This window comes from Agelaius phoeniceus, chromosome 15 (assembly GCF_051311805.1).
Source record: "Agelaius phoeniceus isolate bAgePho1 chromosome 15, bAgePho1.hap1, whole genome shotgun sequence".
Classification (NCBI taxonomy): domain Eukaryota; kingdom Metazoa; phylum Chordata; class Aves; order Passeriformes; family Icteridae; genus Agelaius; species Agelaius phoeniceus.
This window is the reverse complement of record NC_135279.1, coordinates 2,297,383-2,302,264: the sequence shown is the minus strand read 5'-3', so window position 1 is coordinate 2,302,264 and position 4,882 is coordinate 2,297,383. Positions and strand designations below refer to the sequence as shown.

Sequence of the window (4,882 nt, the reverse complement as noted above, 5' to 3'; positions counted from 1 at the left end):
GTCTGTGGGGGCCGTGTGTCTGTGGGGGCCGTGTGTCTGTGGGGGCCGTGTGTCTGTGGGGCCTTGTGTTTGTGCGGCCAAGCACTCAGATCCCTGCAGCACAGGGCCCCTGTGCTTGTGGGCCCCTGTGCTTGTGGGGCTGGTTTTTAGGGGCTGTGTTTGTGGGGCTGTTTTTTAGGGGCTGTGTTTGTGGGCTGTGTTTTGGGGCTGAGCACAGGGGCTGTGTTTTTGGGGCTGTTTTTTAGGGGCTGTGTTTTGGGGCTGGCTGAGCCTTGCTGCCCAGCAGTGACGTGGTTGGTGCTGCAGGAAGGAACAGCGAGTTCCTGAGGGGACATTCCTGCCATAGCTCTGCGGGGCCCTGTCCCCTCCCCGCTCCCTCTCCAGAGGCTCTTATTGAAAACCATTTCCAGGGCACCTTTCCAGGCCCCTATTCCTTTTCACACGCCAGGGGTGGAGGCAAACCCCCCCTCCCTGCCCTGAGCCTGCATCTAGAGCCTTCTCCCAGCAGCTGAACTTTTCCAGAACAGAACCCCAGGCTTCCCTGAGGGCTCCTGGAAAGCAGGAGGGATGCACAGGCTGGTGCTTGAACACAGGTTCCCCATGAGTAAAAGCATCCATGTCCTTGTGCCTTCACCCTCTTGCTGCTCCTTAATTGCTGATTAAGGTCTAATGAATATCCAGAGATTGTTTTTATAGAAATGACTTTAAAAATCTGTTGCTCACTGCATTTTGCTCTGTTTTCAGTCTGCAAATATTCTCATTTTTGTTGCATTTTTCATTTACTTCTCAAGAACACAGATGATTTTTTTGGCCAGCAGTTCTTCAGCAGCTGTAGGACAGTCAGAGAGGGGACAGGGTGCTCATCCTTGCCCCATCTGCCTCGTGGGGCAGCTCTGGCAATGCCAGCTCACTGCAGCACCGGGGGGATGAGGCTGATCCCTGGATCTGGGTGTTTCTGCCCTAGATAGGCACAGCCCTGAGCTGTCTGAGGGATTTTTCCCTGCACAACACACACCAGGTCCCTCAGAAATGCAGTGCTTGAGGCTGAAACTGAAAGTTTGGAGAGAATTAGTCACTGCTGCACCCTGGTAACGCTGGCAAAAACCAGCCTCAAACACCAGCAGGGTTTTGCAATCCCAGCAGCAGCAGCCCTGAGCCTTTCCTGACACACAGGGAGCTGCTGGGGGAGCCCCCCAGCCCCTTTCTCTTGCCCCAGGCATCCCACAGTGCTGGCAATGGGGTGAGGAGGGTCTGGGGGCACAGCCCAGCACCCTGCTCTGTGGCAGTCCCCACCAGTCTGGGGGTTTGTGGTGTGTCTCTGCCTTGGGGAACAGCAAATACAGCCCTGAGTGCTTTGGGTGACAGGGTTGGGGTCCCCACAGGTCACCAGAGCCATGGGAATGCTCTCCAGCCTTAGAGAATTCCAGAATCATTTAGGCTGGACAAGAGCTCCAGGTCCCAGCCTGTGCCCCATCCCCACCCTGTCCCCAGCCCAGAGCACCCAGTGCCACCTCCAGGGATGGGGATCCAACCCTCCCTGGGCAGTTCCAGTGCCTGAGCCCCCTTTCCATGGGGAAATTCCTGCTGGTGCCCACCCTGAGCCTGCCCTGACCTGTTCCCTCTCTTCCTGTTCCTGTTCCCTGAGGGAAGAGACCAAACCCCCACCTTGCTGCACTCACCTTATCCCACCCTCAGCTTGGAGGGTCCAAAAATCCACTTGGGAACTTTCTGAGCTGAACTCCAGCTGCTTTGGTGTCATTGTTGGCCACAGCCTTCCCTGAAAAGTTTGAAATCTCTCTTTGAAATCTCTTTGTTTCTGCCCTGCTGGGCTCTCTGGGGTGTGGGGAGGGGGCAGTGGGGCAGGGCTGTCCCTGCAGGGCTGTGGGGCTGCTTTGACTCCTTGCAGAGCCGCAGGGTTCACGTCAGTGCTGGCACCGGGAGCTGAGCTGTGCTTCAGCACCACAAACATAGCAACGGCACAGCAGCGCAGAGCGGGGGGAAATTCACACAAAATCAACATGAAACAAACCCAAACGGGTTTGTCAGGCTTGCCTGGGCTGCGCTGCACAGAGAGAAAAAAAGGCAAAGCTTCCAGGAAATGGATGAGGGCCTGTGAAAGGGTTATTCTGGATGCTCTGAAAAATCCCAGCCCTTTCATCAGGGAGTGTTTGAGGCAGAGCTGCTCTGGGCTGGCCCTGCTGGCCCCTGGAACCGGCTGTGCAGGCAGGGCAGGAGCCTCACTCACTGCTGCCCTGCCTGCTCTGCCTCCTGCCCTGCCAGCCCTGACCTGTTCTGTGCACCTGGGCACAGCCTGGAGCCTTGGCACAGCTCTGCTGTCCCCCCAGACCTTCGCAGGACAGAGGGGTCCCAGCCACAGAATGGTTTGGGGTGGAAGGGACCTTAAAGATCACCTCATTGCCACCCCCCTGCCACAGACAGGGACATCTTCACCAGACCAGGTGGCTCAGATCTCCAGCCAACCTGGCCTTGAAGGGGTTTTAAGTTGGGATTCACTTCAGAGGAAGGGGAAAAGCTGTAGGGAAATGTAAACCCCCATCTGTGTCACATCTGTGTCTGTAGTGGGCCCAACTGGGTGCCTCTGCTTTGGTTCCTGACCAAATCCTGGTCTGAGGGAGCTCAGGAGGGGACTCTGACCCTCATCTATGAGAGAAGGACCAGTCCTTGTGTGAGTGGATACAACCCTGCCTGGGCAGGACATTGCCTGGCACCTCCTGCCAGCCCAGTGGTACCAGTGCCATTCCAGGGCAGGGGAACTGGGATCAGAACTGTGGCACAGATCCCTGGCTTGGCACAGGGGAGCTGCTCATCCTCTGTACAACTTCTGGGAGAAGCCTGAGCAGAGTTTTGGGGGCAGAGAACAACAGGAGGGGCAGAGGGGCTGCAGTGGGCCAGGGATCCCTCACCCTGCATCCTCTGCTGTGGGTGGAACAGTGTGGCCAGGGAGGGAGGGAGGTGAGGGCAGCCCTGATGAGCCCAGCTGGCAGCTCCAGGCCTGGCCATGCAGCAGGACTGAGGTTATTGTCTCATAATTAGTAATAGAAAAAAACCCAGGCAGTCCTTTAGGAACTGAGCTCTCCTGACCCTCCTGGCCGTGCATTCTGAGGCTTGCAGGGTGCTGCAGACACAGCTGGGTGCTCCTGGGCTGCCTGGGCATGCAGAGCCTCCCCTGAGACTGTGGCTCTCCTATTTGGAAGCAGTGCAAAGCAGGAGGATGGATCAGCTTTCCCCCTGTGCCTCCTCCCACGTACCTTGGTCATGCCCTTCCATACCTCCAGCCCTTCCCACACCCAGGGAGCTCTTGGCAGGTTGTGTGTCGCCCACAGTGCTGATTTTATTTGCTGCTTGGTCTTTTCTCTGGACTTTTCTGGCATTTTCTGGGTGAGGCCAGGCCCTGTCCTCAGCCCTGGGGGAGGTTTGTCCCAGCTGTGCTGTTCCTGTGTCACTTTTGTCACCGGAGGGCTCTTGGAGCTGTGTGCTCCCAGGACTCTGGGAAACAGCTCGGACATCTCAAGGCTTTCAGAGTGAAACCCTGGATGCAGAGAGAGCCAGGGAGGAGCACAGCAGGTTGTGACTCACTGCCCTGCACCTCCAGAGTGTGCTGGGACCTTCACTGACCATCTGGAGCCTGGTGGAGAAGGAAAAATCCAACCCAGCTGGATCTTTTCAACCAAAATTCTGCCCCCTGAGGGGGTGTGCTGGTGTGGGGGGTGTCTGGGAGTGCCAGGAAGGTGGTGCAGAGCCAGCAGGGCCGTGCCTGGTGTGTCAGTGAGCACAATGTCACTCGGTGTCACCTCAGAGACGTTGTGTCAGCGGTGGTGAGCTCAGGATTATTCACACCAAAGTCACATCTGCTGCACAACCTGCTGGGCCTTATCAAGGAGCTGAGTGTCCAGCACCTCCACACAAAAGGCAGAGAGGGCTGAGTCATGGAGCAACCTGTTAAAAATCACCCAGGAGTCAATGGAGGAGAGGGAGGGATGGAAATGGAAAGAAGTCAGGCTCAGGTTGCTTGAGTAACCCTGCCAGGCCCCAGGCTCCAAATGTCAGTGCTTTTATCAGCTTCCACTCGCTCTGAAATATTCCTTAGCACATTTTCCACCATTTGTTTCCATTTGAAATGAGAGTCCACTAAATCCTGTGACTTCTGGGAGTGATGGAGTGACTCATGCTAAGCCAAAGCAGAAGCTGCCCTCTGACACCTCACACATCTGGATTTCCAGCCCCATTTCAAACTGGTGCTGACTCTTAGCCCTGAAACCTGCAGCACCACCCACTCTTCTGCGGCACTGAGGGATGGATCTTGTGTAATAAACAACATTTTCTAGCTACAATGAGAAAATAGCACACCTGGATTTTCGTTCTGGTAGAGAAGTAGTTGAGAACCTCCTTGAGTGTGATTTAACTTGTGTTAATGAGTCACAATCACAGAGATTCATCTTGTCCAGCTTTGCTGTCACATTAGCCAGAAGTTTTTTGTGTTTTTTTTAAGTTTCCATCTCATATGACAACCTCAAAAATAGCTGAGGCAAAATGAGTAAATAAATAGCTGCCAGGAGTTTAAATAAGGCTACCTTGCTCATTGTGTTCTCTGGAAGGATCTGTTTTGCTACACAGAAATCTTTTTCCAGGCTGAATTTAAGGGACTGGGACACTCATCTGTGGATTCCTGGGTGTTGTGGGGCTGTGGGGAGCTGCCAGATGAGTTTTTTCGTGGATGAGGGAATTGGATGAATGGTCCAAGGAGTGTCCAGCTGTGGACAGGCTGCAGGAGTGCCCAGAGCCCTCAGGGCAGTGTCTGTGCACCTCTGCATCCACTTCACACGAAATTCCCAGGCCAGAATGAGCATGTCCAGCCTTGAAG

The 4,882-nt window shown here is 55.1% G+C and overlaps 1 long non-coding RNA gene across 1 annotated transcript; it reads right to left on the bottom strand.

Annotated features, from left to right (window-relative positions):
- Window positions 1-754: 754 nt before the first annotated feature.
- On the bottom strand, window positions 755-1,788 carry LOC143695275 (uncharacterized). The gene is made up of 2 exons (XR_013184378.1): window positions 1,680-1,788; window positions 755-1,050 (listed from the first exon to the last, which is right to left on the bottom strand). It is a non-coding gene; the product is annotated as an uncharacterized LOC143695275 (long non-coding RNA).
- Between the last annotated feature and the right edge of the window lie 3,094 nt (window positions 1,789-4,882).